At 43.8% G+C, this 18040-nt stretch overlaps 1 protein-coding gene across 2 annotated transcripts in view; it reads right to left on the bottom strand.

The window, feature by feature from the left end:
• The window catches only part of LOC123772743 (angiopoietin-related protein 7), a 296995-nt gene that overhangs the window by 165898 nt on the left and 113057 nt on the right, over positions 1-18040 (bottom strand). The gene's annotated exons all lie outside the window — the stretch shown is intronic.

Genomic DNA, 18040 nt, shown 5'->3' on the forward strand with positions numbered 1-18040 from the left:
CAGTATCCATGGTGGGATCCCGTTTGGACCAACAGCCTTTCTAACATTGGGTTTGTGAGAATATATAGCATAGTAGAGTATTTACACTCTTGTAAAGCCACTGGAACCTGGAACCTCTTGTTGAGTTCTTCACACACCTCTCTGTCATTTTCTGTATACCTGTCCTCGCCTGTTCTAAGTTTCAATACCTGTTCTTTCACTGTTGTTTTCCTTCTAATGTGACTGTGGAGTAACTTTGGTTCGGTCTTGGCTTTGTTTGCTATATCATTTTCAAAACTTTTCTCTGCTTCTCTTCTCACCCTGACGTACTCATTCCTGGTTCTCTGGTATCTCTCTCTGCTTTCTGGTGTTTTGTTATTCCGGAAGTTCCTCCACGCCCTTTGGTTCAGTTTCTTCGCTTCCATACATGCCCTATTATACCATGGATTCTTCTGTTACTTCTCGGATTTTTCCCTTTGAGCCGGGATGAACCTGTTTACTGCCTCCTGACACTTTTGGGTAACATAGTCCATCATACCCTGTACAGACTTATCTCTGAGGTCTGTGTCCCAAGGTATTTCACTTAGGAAACTTCTGATCTGTTCATAATTCCTCTTTCGGTATGCCAGCCTTTTGATTCCTAGTTCTTTTTTGGGGGAGATAATTCCTAGTTCTACCAGGTACTCAAAGCTCAATACACTGGGGTCACTCATTCCCAAGGGCGCTTCCATCTTAACTTCCCTTATATCCCACTCATTTAGGGTAAATATGAAATCAAGCATTGCTGGTTCATCTTCTCCTCTCATTCTTGTTGGTTCTTTGATGTGCTGGCTTAGAAAGTTTCTTGTTGCCACGTCCAGAGGCTTAGCTCTCCATGTTTCTGGTCCTCCATGCGGGTCTCTGTTCTCCCAATCTATCTTGCCATGGTTGATTTCTCCCATAATTAGTAATCCAGATCCATTCCTGCAAGCAACAGAAGCTGCTCTTTCTATTATGTTAATGGTGGCCATGTTGTTTCTATCTTATTCCTGTCTAGGTCTTCTGTCATTTGGTGGTGGATTATATATGACTACGACTATAATTTTTTTTCCCCCCATTTCTTATGGTACCTGCTATGTATTCACTGAAACCTTCACAGCCCTGAATAACCATCTCCTCAAAATCCCAGCCCATTCTTACCAGCAGAGCTACACCACCCTCACCTCTTCCTTCCCTCTCTTTCCTCATAACATAATAGTCCTGTGGGAACACTGAGTTTGTTATCGTTTTCGTTAGCTTTATTTCTGTGAGGTCTATTATGTCTGGGCTTTCCTCTAGTACCCGTTCTCCAAGCACATTTGCTTTATTTGTAATTCCATCTATGTTAGTGTACATTGCTTTGAGGCTCACTTTCTTCTGTCCCTTCTCAAATCGCCTCCTTGGTGAGTGTTCTGCTGGTGGCAGAAGCTGTTCCATGGGTGTGAGGACCTGTGAGGTGGATAACAGGGTCTCAGAGGATACTGAGATGAGGGGCAGGGGATCCAGTGAAGGGGAAGGGACAGGGAGGGTATAGGGTGAAAGGGGAGGGAGGACAGGAAGGAAAGGGAGGGGGGGAGGGAAGACTCGGCAGGAGGAGGGGAGGGGGTAGAAAGGTGGGGATTGGGTGTGGGGAGAGGGAGATTTGGCTGAACATTTGAGTGGGGGCAGGGAGGGTTTGGAGTAGGGGGGTTTTCTATGCAGAGGAGGGTGGCGGGGTTGTCCTCCCCTCTGGTGTTACTGGGTAGCTGGTTGTGGGTTCCCCCCCCCCCCACCCCCGCCTCTGGGGGTGTTGTGTTGGGAGCTGTGACTTCTTGGTTTTCCCCTCTCGCCCTGCGCCTCTTCCTTGCTTCTGCCGCCACGGCTCTCTCCTCCCTTGTCATGTCTCTCTGGAGGAATACATTTTTTAATTTTCCCACCTTTTTCAGGGAGCTCTTCCTTGATAGAATCTTCTCCTTTGTGCTCTCATTTGCAAACACTATCTTTATTACTCGGTCTCGGTCTTTGTTGTACCAACCTAGCCTGAAAACCTTCTCAATGCTATGCTCAGCCCCTTCCATGTCTAGCGCCTTTAGTACTTCATTCACTGCTGCTTTGTCCTTGTCATTTCACTCTGTCCTATTAGAGCCTTCTTGCTCTTGTGTGTGTGTGTGTGTGTGTGTTTAGGGGGGGAAATCAGTTGATTGATTGACAGTTGAGAGACGGGTGGAAAGAGAAGAGCTCAACCCGCACAAGCACAACTAGGTGAATACATCAAAAGTATGTCTAATGCAGTGACTTTCAAGGTCAGGTATTTATAGAATTATATTACCATATATATGAATGCTTGGTGGAGGATTATGACACCCTCACGGAGGAGGAATGTCAGATAGAGGTGTGCAGACACCAAGAGAGGGTTCAACGGATGTTGCTGGCCAGCACTCGTGAGGATCCAGTAGCGCTGAATAACAGCTTTGTCATGGTTGATAAAGGCGCAGACACCGATGAAGGGGGAGCAAGAGACCCCGGTGGAGGACAACACGGCAGTGTGTCAGGGGTGCGCCAGTTGTCACACCCCGGAATATTGAGAGGGAGTTGCGAACCTCTCATAATAATCAGGGAGAATCCTTCAGAGGAAGGGAAAGTTTGTCAGCTAACAGACAATTAAGTGAATCACCCGTCAGCAGGGGGAGTATTGTACCCCAGGGGGAGTTCACTATCAAAGACCTTAAAGATCAGGCCGAGGGCATGAATCTCAAAGGAGATGAAAAAGTCAGTTTCGTTGCTGACATGTGGAGTGCACAGCAAGATAGGCTGAGCAGTGAGCGCATGGCGGTCTTGCAAGCACAAGCAAGACAGGGTGCTCAAGCGCATAACCCTACAACATAACAACCTGCGGAGCAAGGTATAAAAAGCAAGATGCCGTGCATGGAACCCTTTGATGAGAAAATCAATCAGATGGTTGCATACATCAGACGATTTGAATGAATTGCTTCCGACGCAGCATGGAATAAATCATTGTGGGCTGGAGCGCTGGCCACCTTGTTTAAGGGCTGTGCTCCAGAAATTTATCATGGTTTAGGACATCACCAGCAAGGTGAATATGATGCTCTGAAGATCGCCTTTATGAAGGGCTTTGATATTTCAGCAGACAGCGTGATGGAAAATTTCCATCGAATAAAGTTACCTTCTGGAGAAACATACATGTTAATGTTGCAATGGCTGGAATTAAGTCTCACTAGATATTGTGATTTAATGAAGATCGTCCCAGAACAGGGACCATTTTATGAGCTTATGAGAGCATTTTCTGGTTGCATGTGAGCCAGCTCTCCATGTGAAGTGCCAAGGAGAGTATTTTAGGGTCTAATGTCTCTATGGCGAAACAAGCCGATCTCTGGGCTGAAGCCCGCAGATCTACAAAGGAAATGCCGCTGACTGTAAAACGTTTCACTGAAGCCTGTGGCAGAGGAACGAAACCAAAGAACAATATGTCAGGGTCGAGCAACCAGCAACCCAGAGGACACCGTCAGAGATGTTATAATTATGGACTCCTCGGTCATAGGGCAGCTGAGTGTAAGAGGAACACTGCAGAAATTAGGAATAAAACGAATGACAAATTATAAGGGTAAATTCATTAGGGGGAAAGAACCCTCTAGAACATATGCTGGAAACAGCGAATGGTCTGGTAAATGGACCAGATTCTTCCGAGATAGGGGAGCTACAACAAAAAAGTAGGGAGGAGTTGGGTCAGATAGACGAGAAGGGTCCAGCAAGGACATGGTGGAGGCTTTCCTTCTTTTTGACACACAGTATGTACAAGGGAAAATACGGGCTGTACAAAACGAACGAGCTATTTATGGTTTGTTACTAGGAAATACTCTGGGAGTAGCAGATCAGGTTAGTCCGCCCTCCACTACCACTGGACAGAAAGCCGGGAACCTTGGAATGCGGAACCGACCAGAGTCAGCTGACCCAGCCACCCCTAACTACATCCCTGGCCATGGGAAGGCTTCCTCTACCTGGAGAACTGAAGAGAGGCATCAGCAGAAAGGAAACCAACGAGCACCAGTCGATGCTGCTGTCACTCACGACGGTGGTCGGTCGTTCATAGTTGCTGTCACCATCCGCTCAATGAGCATGCAGCCACCTCATCCCATCAAGCAGTTGATGCTGCACGCTATTAATTAAGGGAGTGGCGGTTAAAGAATTTCAGGAAGCGCTGGGGAAAGTCCCTACGCTCAGTAACTTGAGAGAGCATTCAGCAGAGGAAAGAGATAATCAATAGAACGAACGCAAGTAGCGTTACTTAAAGGCGAATGGAAAACTGATATGTAAAGTGGAAATGCCTCACGGTTCCTGGGAACAGGTGATCATACCCCAGGAGCACCGGCTGGCCATGTTCAACCTGGGGCACGAGGGAGTGACGGGAAGTCACATGGGTCATGCCAAGACGAATGACCGTATCCAGTTTTCATTCTATTAGCGAGGAGTGACGGGTGATGTACAGCGTTACACTCATTCCAGTGACACCTATCGACATACAGCATGTTGGAAATAACCAACAGATGATTTCAGTGTGAAAAATATTTACATTAGGAGTTTACACTAACATGTAGAATTTCGTTAGTGTTTATATAGTAAGGCATAATTTAGCCAGAAATTACCCAACTACCATGACACCAAGCGTCGATAGTAGACTGAAACATGAGCGTCTCTGTGCATGCGTGATAGGGCGTCAGGGAATGAGGGAGGAAGCACTTGAAGACACGGCTCGGCCACGAGCTCAAGTGCTCTAACACACACGGCTCCGCCACGATCACAAGTCTCTCTATGACACGACTCCGTCACGAGCATACGCACATCTGCAGGCAGCAGTCATTGAAGATACCAACCCGTGGTCATACAGTGTGAATTACTGTATAATCGAACGTCTGAGAAGACAATTACGTCCCGCAATCGACCTTAAAGAGCAGTGAACGTCAGGGACTATCAGACGTGATATCGGGGAACGTAAATGTTGCAACATACCTACGTTAAGTATTATTTTTGTATTTAAGTGCACTTAGTGTAAAAATTTTTACTGTAGGTGATTCCCCGTTATGTCATCTGCCGACCACCAACCCAACGTTAGCTCCATTCCACGTTATTCTCAAGTTCTCAATGAATAGTGGAGAAATTTCTAGCCTAGTCAAATATTATACCATTTCTCTGATTGCAGCGTGTTGGTGAGGACAAGCAGAGAACCTGTTCCTCAACACACGACCTTTCCTACTGGTGTTTCATCCATTATTTGGGCGATGTGATCACGACTACGAGTAGTGAAACGGGTTTAGTGAAGTCATCTCACAGCTAAGCCATAAATCACATTTCGTAGAATATTTTACTATTACCATTATTATTTCTGATATGTACTTTTCTTATGTATATACTATTCAAGAGGAGTAATGTAAGTCAATAATTTATTGCTCAGTGCTTAATAAGTTTGCACCTATTATTTCCTATGGTTTGATAATATTTCATAGATTTGATCATTCATTATCTTATGATCTTTTAGAATCTACATTCAAGATTCTATAACCTTTACTAAAATTATGAATGAACTGGTGACGAACCACACTAGTTCCTAGATATATATGAACTTCTTGTAATACCCCCCAATGTTGATGTTTGAGGATTTTAACTATTTTAACTCCGTGGTGTAGTGGTAAGACACTCGCCTGGCGTTCCGCGAGCGCTATGTCATGGGTTCGTATCCTGGCCGGGAAGGATTTACTGGGCGCAATTCCTTAACTGTAGCCTCTGTTTAACGCAACAGTAAAATGTGTACTTGGATGAAAAAACTATTCTTCGCGGCAGGAGATCGTATTCCAGGGACGTGCCCGAAACGCTACGCGTTCTAGTGGCTGTACAAGAATGTAACAACTCTTGTATATATCTCAAAAAAAAAATAAAAAAAAAATTAATTTATTATTATTACAGTCCATTCATGCCCCTGAAATAATTATCAAATAATCTAACATCCGAAGACACTGGTACCACAGTGTCAGTCTTAGAATCCATTTACTTGTTTTCCCTTTTTTTTCAAAAGTGGGTGGTCCTTCGAGTAGTTCAATTTCTTAATTAAATATTATTAGAGTTGAGTTAAAGTCCCATTCCACAACACAGCAGATAGAAGAAGAAGAGTGAAGTCTAGGAAGCTTCTGTCCTTCCATGTTAACAACCGGCCCTTCAAGATGGTCAGCACTGATCTGATTGGTCCGATCAATCGAACATCGAGACGGCCACGGAAACAGAGGTGCTGATAGGATTTTTCAGTCATCTCGGTTTTCCTGAGTGGATTCATAGCGACCGCAGGATGCATTTCACCAGTGAAATGATGACAGAAATAGGGCATCTGCTAATGTTGAGAGTATCATTTACCACGCCCTATCATGCCATGGGAAACGGATTGGTAATATGTTTCAAGGGAACACTAAAATGCATGTTGAGAAGGATGTGCATAGGACATCCCAAAGAATGGTCGAGATATATTAACATAGTGTTCTTTGCCTTTAGAGAAGTACCTCAGGCTAGCACCCACTTCTCGATAGTTGAACTACTTTACGGTTACACCGTAAAGGGGCCCTCTACAGGTGTTGAAAAATTTGTGGAAAGATGAACACTACACCGCAGAAACCAAAACAATATATGAATACGTCATCAATATTCGAGATCGTCTTAAAAAAATGTGTAAGCTAGCTCAAGAGGAACTCTCCAAAGCCAAGGAATATCAGAAATGCACGTATGATAAGAAAGCTAAAGAACGAAAATTCATGGTGGAAGATAAGGTACTCTTACTACTCCCCACGAGTAAGAACAAGCTCCTGCTGCAGTGGAAGAGTCCGTTCAAGATCGCTGAGTGTGTTCACTCGCTAACCTACATCTTGTGGGTGAACAGAGTAAAGAAGATATACCACGTAAATATGTTGAAACGCTATGAAGAGCTATCTACTAATTATTCAACCCTAATGAAAGGATTAACTAAAATCTACAAACAACAAGAAAAAATGATTACTACCTAGCTGGAAACCAATCCCAGTGTGTTGCAAGTGTCTCCGGCCTAACACAGACTGGAAGCAATAACGGGAAGAGCCTAGTGATGGGAAAGGTTGCGAGGCATCGAGCCGGCCTGGACCCAGAGCTAGAGCCGACCATGACACTCACTGTTGGTCAAGCAGCACCCCCACATGTGACCTGGTAGAGCTACACTTTCCTCCGCTTGAGACAACAGAAAGTCTAGACAAGGAACCCCTTGGTCTAAAGGTTTAGAAAACGACGACTCACCCACCACCCTGTCACTCAGCTCAGGTATGGTAGTTGAAAAATTACTGGTGCACATTAAGCTAGGTTGGTTGTGGGTGGAACAATTCTTCACCTCCAGTGGAATTTGTTCTTTAGGTATTAGTTGATGTGAGGGAATAGATTGTGCCAGCTGTCTTAATGTGTGTACAGTGACAATTGAATTCTCACGAGTGCACAGAGGGTGTGCACTAGGGCACGTTTTGGCTAATATCGGACTCTGCTTTGCCTTATTGGATATCATTGTTTAGCTTATGTCAACAGGAAGCTATTGGTACCACGAAGGCCGTCGTGTGCTTAACCATTTAGCAATGACAGCAAGGAGGAATATGTGCAACAACTAGTTTACTCCAAGGAGTTAAAATCCAAAATCAGAGACAAGTGGTACTTTGAGTGTCATGGTCAGGAAAGGGCCAGCGAGATCATCCATTCCTTGTGTGATTAGGCTTTTCCCGTGACATGACATAGTCATGACGTCACAGCCTCTTGCCAACCAGAGGAGACTGCTATGATTGGATAGGTCTCAGTGCCTGGTGACTGATTGGCTAGTTTCCTTTATCTAAGAGGATTGTGGAAGGGATCCGTGAGCCTACTGCCTCGAGAAAAGGGTTAGAGTGAAATGCATTGATTCCCCATTGTTGCTCTTAATTTCTCGGAGGGAGATAACTGCATTTTCAGTTTTTTTGTGGACTTAGTGTTTTACCCACCTACCACGAGTGCCACCCAAGAGTTTAGCACTCGCCATTACCACCATGTGTATAGCTGTCGCTCGCAACCCAGCTTGTTGCGCCATGCTTGACCATGGTGCACCTGATCTATTAGCCTGTATCTGCCACCTAGTGTACCACTCGTGTTATTCGCATGTTAACCACGTGCGGTCATTGCTTGAGTTGTCTTTATCTGCCACCCTCTGTTTGATTGTTACTTACATGTTACCACGTGTGGAAATTGCTGGAGTATTTCATCGGAGCATCTTCAGTTCAACGTTGTATGTATGCAAGGAGTGTGTAACAGGCCGGTCTTTAAAGTGAGTACAGATATTTGTCTTGTTTCTAGTGTTTCCTTGCAGTGATCTAGGATCAACTGTCCGACTTACAGTTATTTCGTTATCACTTGTAACAAGTGTGAGTTAAACTGGTCGAGGGAACAATAAGGCCGTTGTCGGTACAGCCATCCGCATGTCACTGTATCCGTCACTGTCTTGGGTAAAAGCGTGATACACACGAAAACACATTTAGTATCTGTGATACTTTTGTGCATTTAAATTGTATGGTGTTTTTATTATTAATTCATTAATATTCATTTCTGTGTCTATGCGATACCTTGCATTATATCCATTCCAGACACCAATGGAAGAGTAAGTCATTGAGTGGACAAATCCTTTTAATTCTGACTTTTTAGGAAATTTTATATGATTAAAGGGAGCAGTTGATAAACAATATGAAAAATGAAAACACACCCTATGCCATTGACGAACCAACTGGAAAAAAATTGAAAACACACCCGATGCTAAGACCGACCGTTGGATAAAGCAAAACGGTCGGTCATAGTCTCTATTTCTACTACTATAATTATTGAGTGTTGTGTTTAGGTGACATCCTATATATTATTATAATGTTACTCATTGATTATTGTGTTGTGTTTACACAGTGTTGTAATTTTGTGTGTTATCGTACAGTGTTGAGTATAATTATCCATCTTAGTTAACTGTCTTGGTGACAGGAGATTTAAAGTAAAGAGTTATTGATTTGATTATTGTTGTCTTTAGTGAGAAAGTGTTAACATAAAAATTAATGATTTGATTTGATACTATTCTTTGTGACAGTGTTAATGTAATTACTCATTCATTGTTACTGTCAGTTTGACAGAAGAATTAACGTAATTAATTTGTTGTATATTTGATTTGATTGCAATCCAAGGGACAAGAGTTAACGTAAATAATTAAATTAAAGATTGTCTTAGTGACAATTGAAGAATTGTTTTGTTGGTATTGCTATTGTTTTGAATTGAATCATTGTTGGTTGTCACTGCAAGAGTTGTTTGCAGTTGAGTCTGGGTGTGCACTAGTGTTCAATTAGTTTACTTTGTTTTTTTCTTGTGAGATAAGATCACCCAGAGAGGGAGGGAGGGAGGCCCGCTTTTGAGATGAAGGTAAGTGGTAGATCACATTTCTGGACATCGGAAATCAAGTGACTCTTATTAAAAAAGAAACCCTTTGAGGACCATCAATCAAGGACATCTCCAGCACTGTGAGAAAGAGCTTACCACAGTCATCATATTGACATAGTATGGCAATGCACTGTGACTTCTGACAGAGAAGGAGGTAGACCCCACCCATGTACTGTGGTAGATAACTGACCATTTCCTGTTGATATTAAGTGTAATGGACTTTTTTTTTATTAAAGATACAGGTATCGTTTATCTGCTGAGAAGGGAGCCAGGTAGTATAGGTTGCAACTGGGCACTGTATCTTTCACAGCAAAATTAACGTCATCCTTCTATTGCCATGACTATTCATAGAAATAGTAAGTGTCATGCAAATTACCCTACCTTACAGTTACCTTGTGTTGATTCCGAGGGCCAAGGTCAGCGCGGCCCTGTCTCTAATCAGGTCTCTTTCTGCTCCTCCGGTCTCTTGACCAGGCCCTAAGCTATTGTCTGAGTCTCTTCAAGAACCAGTCATGAAAAAGAGTGTTCTCTACGCATTATGCGAGCAAGTATGCCCACCGTTGTCACTAAGCAAGAAAGTATGATCGCTGTGGTCACTTAGCAAGCAAGTATGCTCGCCGTGGTCACTAAGCAAGCAAGTATGCTCACCGTGGTCACTAAGCAAGCAAGTATGCTCGCTGTGGTCACTAAGCAAGCAAATATGCTCGCATTGGTCACTAAGCAAACACGTATGCTCGCCGTGGTCACTAAGCAAGCAAGTATGCTCAGCGTGGTCACTAAGCAAACACGTATGCTCACCGTTGTCACTAAGCAAACACGTATGCTCACCGTGGTCACTAAGCAAGCAAGTATGCTCGCCGTGGTCACTAAGCAAGCAAGTATGCTCGCCGTGGTCACTAAGCAAACACGTATGCTCACCGTTGTCACTAAGCAAGCAAGTATGCTCAGCGTGGTCTTTAAGCAAGCAAGTATGCTCACCGTGGCCACTAAGCAAGCAAGTATGCTCGCCATGGTCACTAAGCAAGCAAGTATGCTCACCGTGGTCACTAAGCAAGCAAGTATGCTCGCTGTGGTCACTAAGCAAGCAAATATGCTCGCCATGGTCACTAAGCAAGCAAGTATTCTCACCATGGTAACTAAGCAAGCAAGTATGCTCACCGTGGTCACTAAGCAAACACGTATGCTCGCCATGGTCACTAAGCAAGCAAGTATGCTCGCCATGGTCACTAAGCAAGCAAGTATGCTCACCGTGGTCACTAAGCAAACACGTATGCTCTCCATGGTCACTAAGCAAGCAAGTATGCTCGCCATGGTAACTAAGCAAGCAAGTATGCTCGCCATGGTCACTAAGCAAGCAAGTATGCTCAGCGTGGTCTTTATGCAAGCAAGTATGCTCACCGTGGCCACTAAGCAAGCAAGTATGCTCGCCGTGGCCACTAAGCAAGCAAGTATTCTCACCATGGTAACTAAGCAAGCAAGTATGCTCGCTGTGGTCACTAAGCAAGCAAATATGCTCGCATTGGTCACTAAGCAAACACGTATGCTCGCCGTGGTCACTAAGCAAGCAAGTATGCTCAGCGTGGTCACTAAGCAAACACGTATGCTCACCGTTGTCACTAAGCAAACACGTATGCTCACCGTGGTCACTAAGCAAGCAAGTATGCTCGCCGTGGTCACTAAGCAAGCAAGTATGCTCGCCGTGGTCACTAAGCAAACACGTATGCTCACCGTTGTCACTAAGCAAGCAAGTATGCTCAGCGTGGTCTTTAAGCAAGCAATTATGCTCACCGTGGCCACTAAGCAAGCAAGTATGCTCGCCATGGTCACTAAGCAAGCAAGTATGCTCACCGTGGTCACTAAGCAAGCAAGTATGCTCGCTGTGGTCACTAAGCAAGCAAATATGCTCGCCATGGTCACTAAGCAAGCAAGTATTCTCACCATGGTAACTAAGCAAGCAAGTATGCTCACCGTGGTCACTAAGCAAACACGTATGCTCGCCATGGTCACTAAGCAAGCAAGTATGCTCGCCATGGTCACTAAGCAAGCAAGTATGCTCACCGTGGTCACTAAGCAAACACGTATGCTCTCCATGGTCACTAAGCAAGCAAGTATGCTCGCCATGGTAACTAAGCAAGCAAGTATGCTCGCCATGGTCACTAAGCAAGCAAGTATGCTCAGCGTGGTCTTTAAGCAAGCAAGTATGCTCACCGTGGCCACTAAGCAAGCAAGTATGCTCGCCGTGGCCACTAAGCAAGCAAGTATGCTCGCCATGGTAACTAAGCAAGCAAGTATGCTCGCTGTGGTCACTAAGCAAGCAAATATGCTCGCCGTGGTCATAAAGCAAGTACGTATGCTCGCCGTGGTCACTAAGCAAGCAAGTATGCTCAGCGTGGTCACTAAGCAAGCAAATATGCTCAGCGTGGCTATTAAGCAAGCAAGTATGCTCACCGTGGCCACTAAGCAAGCAAGTATGCTCGCCGTGGTCACTAAGCAAGCAAGTATGCTCGCCGTGGTCACTAAGCAAGCAAGTATGCTCAGCGTGGCTATTAAGCAAGCAAGTATGCTCGCCGTGGTCACTAAGCAAGCAAGTATGCTCGCCGTGGTCACTAAGCAAGCAAGTATGCTCGCCGTGGTCACTAAGCAAGCAAGTATGCCAATAGTTGTCATTAAAGATTATCAAAGTGACCAGGCGAAGAGATGTTCAACCCAGTCGTACCCTTCAGAAAGTGGGCAGATTTGATGAACAGTATATACACCACCATTTAGCATATATTTATAACTAATATGCTATGATTCCAGTGATCAACCACTACCATTAATTCTGTCACTTCAGAGCAGGTGATAGACTGTCTCAGGAAATGATCACTGAATCAGGTTAATAACTGCATCAGCCCAGACAGCAGCGGTCTCAGCGCAATGTAGCACCATGTCAGTGCTCTCAGAGTAATGCAGAGTTCCCAGGAGATCTGTTAGATAAGGGATCCCTGTACATACTGATGTCAACCCTTGGTTTAAATAACATCACCTTCTGAGAGAAGATATATATGAGATATGCTCAGGAAATTTTCAAAATTATTTACAATGGAGGATGATGAAATAGGCCTTCTTCCTCGAATTGGACACACTATTTTAACAGGTGACCAACCTCCAGTCCAGACACGGCAGTTGAGACTCTCAGAAGAGTCCAAACAGGTAATTAGGGATGAATGTAAAAAGATGTTTTGACCGAATATCATAGTCCTAAGCACGTCACGCTGGCTTTCTGCAGTGGTGCTGTTATGCAAACCTGATGACATTTATAGGTTCAGGGTAGATAACCATAGAGTAAACAAAACTTCCACGGCATTGATCCGGATGATCCTGGATAACTTTGGCACTGCAACGTATTTTTCCAGCCTATATTCAGCCATTTTCTGACGGCGTTTACTACTACCAATTCAAGCGAATGCCATTTGGCTTAAAGACAGTCACTTCATCCTTTCAGAGAGACATTGACAGTCCCTTCATCATTTCAGAGAGACATTGACAGTCCCTTCATCATTTCAGAGAGACATTGACAGTCCCTTCTTCATTTCATTAGCATAGCTTGATAATGTAATTATATATTCTAAAGTCTATGATGAACTTTTCTGTGATTTAAAAGTGACGTTGTCACTGTTGAACGAAGCAGGTTTTATATTAAATGTTCAGAAGTGTACTCTGGCGTCTCATAAATCTGAGGGTTTCAAGTGAGCACAGATGGAATATGTCCTGACCCAGATTCCTGTCATGTTATTGCTGCAATGCAAATACCAAAAACAGCAAAGAATGTGCACAGATTTCCGAGTGCAGCTGGTCATTTCCGACAATACAGAGTGCTTTGCGGGAACGTCGGCTTCACTGCCGAATCCCATGAAGGAAACAGCCAAATTGATGAGGACTAAAGATGATGATGAAGTGAATCAGAGAATGATCCTCACCCAGTAGCATATTTCAGTTGGAAGGTGAAGGGCTCCGGATAAGGAGGCGCTACAGCGGTTGTAGAGTATGTCAGGTATTTTCAGCTGATATTTTATCGTTTATACCGATCACAAAGCATTGCCATTTTTAAAAGAAAATTCGATGTCATGGATGACCCGCTGGGGTGACGAACTGTCGGCACATCAATCTCAGACACAGTACAAACTCAGGCCTTCTCACGTTCTTCCTCGCGAATTGAGTAGGAATATTGTAATCAGTAATTTTAATTTAAAAACTGAAACAGAAGCAAGCGATATCCTTAATGAAAAATTCCTTGAACAGCCTCGGGCTGTTACAAGATGGCGGCCTAGGTGGTTCAAACACCTGAAGGGTGATAGGCCAACGTAGGCATGCGGAACACTCCAGAAGTTACCCTCCAAGAGAGGTGTGTTTCATGTGGGTGTGTGAGCGTTGTTATGAGAGCGAGATAATGGTGGCCACCCACATTAGGACAGATATGATGTGAGGGGATGGTTCACCAGCTCACTTACAATGGTGCTTTTATGCCTGTGGAGGCCAGTACAATTGTTAAGTGCACAGACTGGAGTTTAGTAACCAGTGCCCGAAAATATCTAGTGTTTGGGCTCATGTGAGAGCCCCAGTCATATGCATTCCAAAAATGCAACCCTGGCCGGGGTAGCACGTCTGTGGACAGAGATAAAGCCGATAGCATCATTTCATTGTATGGCTTGGAACGAGGACTCAAGATTTGCACGGGAACAGTCAGGCCGCCTGGCGAGCGTGGGCCTCCCGCCAGCCACTTGACTAGTCATCATGGCAACAGCCGCCATCTTAGTAAACATCTGGGGTAGTCCGCCATCTTGAAGTTGCCCTAGGGGCCATGTTACACCGCAGCTAATTGGTTGAGAGGGGTAGGCCGCTGTGTGCCTCCCTCTCATTGGTTATTTCGAGGAGGACGCGGGAATCGGCGGTGTCCTTCCCTCAAGACGTTATTCTGCTCCAGTCACCACCATAGCCTGACGTCTCTCTTGCCCATTCGGCCAAATTGGGCAAGACGACGTCGTCGTGACTGTCTCCTCAGCTTCTCCACTGCCGCCTCCACCAAGACCGCCATCTGCACATTCAGAATCCAGCTGGAGTCCTCGTCGAGGGGTAGAAAGATAGGGAACGAGTGATAGAAATCTGGGACGTGAGCAATTTGCATAAGAGCAGTAACAGACTCGTGGATCCCCATACCAGTGATTATAGACGTTCTAATTCCTGCTAGTGCTCTGTAGCAGTCGATGGGAACGGGGAAATTTGTGTCAGTGTTTAAGGCGGATTTCCCATGTTTGTGTAAGACGCTATTCGTTGTGTGCGTCACCTGGGTACGAACGCTCCGCTTCACCGGTAGGTCGAGGGTGCGAACCAGGCCGTGTTGTGAGGGGGGTTTGAAAGACGCGCCAATTGTATGTAAGATACCACATGAGGACCGCGGGGGGGTAGAAATAGCCTAAGCTACTCTATCCCATTGAGATGTATTTTTTTTCTTGTCTCAATAAACTTACTTGAACTTGAATGAGGACCGCTCTAGCCATCTCCACCGCTGTGAGCCAGCCACCCGCCAGCAGGGTGCCTGATGTATGGTAATGGTGTGTGTGAGGCCGGCCTTATAAATGAGTAAGTACTTATGTGTGTATTTCAGGTGGTTAGTCAGTCTCTAAGCCTGGATTCGAAGTCAGGTGCTCCGTCGCATTGTCGCTAAGCACCTGTAGAGGTGAAGTGAAGTGTGGACGAGGAATCACCCTTGTATTCATCTTGTCAGTCCAGAGGGACTAACTTGTGTACACAGACGTACAGTGTGTGTGTGTGTGGGTACACACCGGAACATAGTATATATTGATACGCCAAGGACTGAGAGGATGTCCATGTAATATTTTATATTCCATTCTGGTAGAATTGTGGTAATTCAATCGTTTTTGATCGTCCGTGGGACGGAGTGATATTATTCCATGTGTAATCTTGCAGGTGTGGAATTCCAGTACTGAGCGCTCAGGATTAGTGTCAGTGAGTAACGTCAGGGATTCCTGGCAATGGTTATTGTGGAGTAATACCAGATTGTGGTGTTAATTTCTTGTTTTGTTCCCAGGGCCGTGACAAGTGTGATTATATATATATATATATATATATATATATATATATATATATATATATATATATATATATATATATATATATATATATATATATATATATATATATATATATATATATATATATATATTGGTGTATACTGACAGCAGGTTTTCTTTCAAACATGTTTCATTGAATATGACCGCATATTCTGTATTTATTATTTTCTGGTTTAGGGCTTCTATCCCTCTAACTATTTTCTTAGCATCAGGGCTTAATTGAAATAGGAGTTCTCCAAAACTCATTTTCGTACTTTTAAGGTGAAGAAAAGAAGTGATTTACTATAGAGTGTATTACACTTATTTGTATAATTTGCACGACGTTTCGAACCTCCATGGTTCATTCTCAAGTGAACAGATCTTACAATACTAGTTGATTTTATACCCGCATTAGGTCAGGTGATAATACAATGAAGGTGAAAACATGGGGGGATACATAAGGGATAAACATAGGGGCTGCATAAGGCTTATTGGCCCATACGAGGCATCTCCTATCTAAACACAAAGATTAATCCAGTGTAATTGGCCTGTTATGTTGGACATTGTCTTCTGTGTTGGCATCGATATGTTCTTGGCTTGTCCTTACTCTTATGGTGGGTAGAGTAAATAGTTCCGTGATTTGGGTGTTCATGGTAGGTCGCTCTATTCTTATGTGAATTGCCTCAAGAATTTGTAATCTTCTTGAATCTTGGGTTTTGTCTATTATGCAAGTATTCTTGTTCAACATTTCTCTTGTTAGAGTAATGTCATGGGCTTGTCTCATGTGATTCCTAGGGGCACCAGATTGAAGATGGCATGTCAAACGCCTCGTCAGCTTGGTCGACGTCATACCTATGTACTTACATTGAAGGTTACATCCTTCGTGGGGGCAAGTGTACAACGCTTGACTGCTGTAGAGGGTTCTCCGTCGGCTTCGGGCTGTTTTTGATAAGGAGTTCGGAAGTCTTCTTGGTTTTGTAGAATATTATCAGGTTTATGTTTTGGTTAGGAGTAGTGCTTTTTACTCCTTTACGGATTATTTCTTTCATTATTCTTTCCTCTTTTATATGTTCACTGTGCATGGTTGATTTGTAATATAATTTTATTGGGGGTGTTGTGGTTTCTGTTCTAGGTTCTGAATTATACCAACGGTCCAAGTGTCTTCTTATAGCAGCGTTTATTTCCGCGTTGCTATATCCGTTGTTCACCAATACCTGAGTTACTCTTTCAAACTCTCTACTCACGTTGCTCCATTCAGAGCAGTGGGTAAGCGCTCGACGAATATAAGCATTGAGAACACTGGCTTTGTATCTTTGGGGGCACTCACTTCTACCGTTCAGGCATAATCCTATGTTGGTGGGCTTGGTATATACGTTGGTGCTTAAAGAGGTTCCTGTTTTTGTTATTAGTACATCCAAGAATGGCAGACTGTTATTTTCACTATTTTCATGTGTAAATCGGAGTACTGACTCTCTCTCTAGGTGTCTTTTTAGGTCAATTAGTTCATCTGAGTCTTTTACTATTACGAATATGTCATCTACATAACGGCAGTATACAGTTGGTTTTTGTCTGCTACTGAAGACCCTATCTTCGATGGTTCCCATATAAAAATTAGCAAATAAAACTCCTAAGGGGGAGCCCATTGCTACTCCGTCTATTTGTAAATACATGTCTCCTTGTGGACTGATGAAAGGGGCTTCCTTTGTACATGCTTCGAGAAGACTTTTCAAGTGTGGCTCAGGTATGTCTAATTTGGGGGTGCTCTCGTCTCTGTATACTCTGTCCAGTATCATTCCTATGGTTGTGTCGACTGGGACGTTGGTAAAAAGGGATTCAACGTCCAGGGAAGCGATGATTCTATCGGGCTGGGTAGATTTGATCAATTCTAGGAAATCTGCTGATGATTGTAGACTAAACTTACTTGGAGTGTATGGAGTTAGGAGTTCATTGAGTTTCTTTGCCAGGTGATAAGTTGGGGTTGGTATTTGGCTGATTATAGGGCGTAGTGGGTTACCTGGTTTATGCGTCTTAACATTGCCGTAGGCATATCCTAAGCCATAGTCGCCTTGAAGTTTATTGAAATGCACACTACCTTTCTTTGCGTTGATTGCTGTAATTGTTTTGTTTACTTTTCGCTTAAGGTCTTCTACGGGGTTCCTCGTGATTCGTTGAAATTTGGAGTCGTCACTTAGGATGTCGCTAATTTTGTTCATGTATTCATGGGTAGGAATCAATACATATGCTGCTGTTTTGTCGGCTTTTCTTATTGTTACGTCTTTCAGATTTTTTAGTTGTTTCGCTGCTTCTTTGAGTCGTGGGGTTAAGATTGTAGATGAATATGTTCCTCGTTTTTTCCCTGCTTCTGCAAGTAGTTCAGCTTGAAGTGTGTTAGTGGTGATGACTTTTTTGTTGTCTTCTAGCTTATGGATATCGTCCAGAAGCATTTCGAT

This window comes from Procambarus clarkii, chromosome 50 (genome assembly GCF_040958095.1).
Source record: "Procambarus clarkii isolate CNS0578487 chromosome 50, FALCON_Pclarkii_2.0, whole genome shotgun sequence".
Lineage (NCBI taxonomy): Eukaryota > Metazoa > Arthropoda > Malacostraca > Decapoda > Cambaridae > Procambarus > Procambarus clarkii.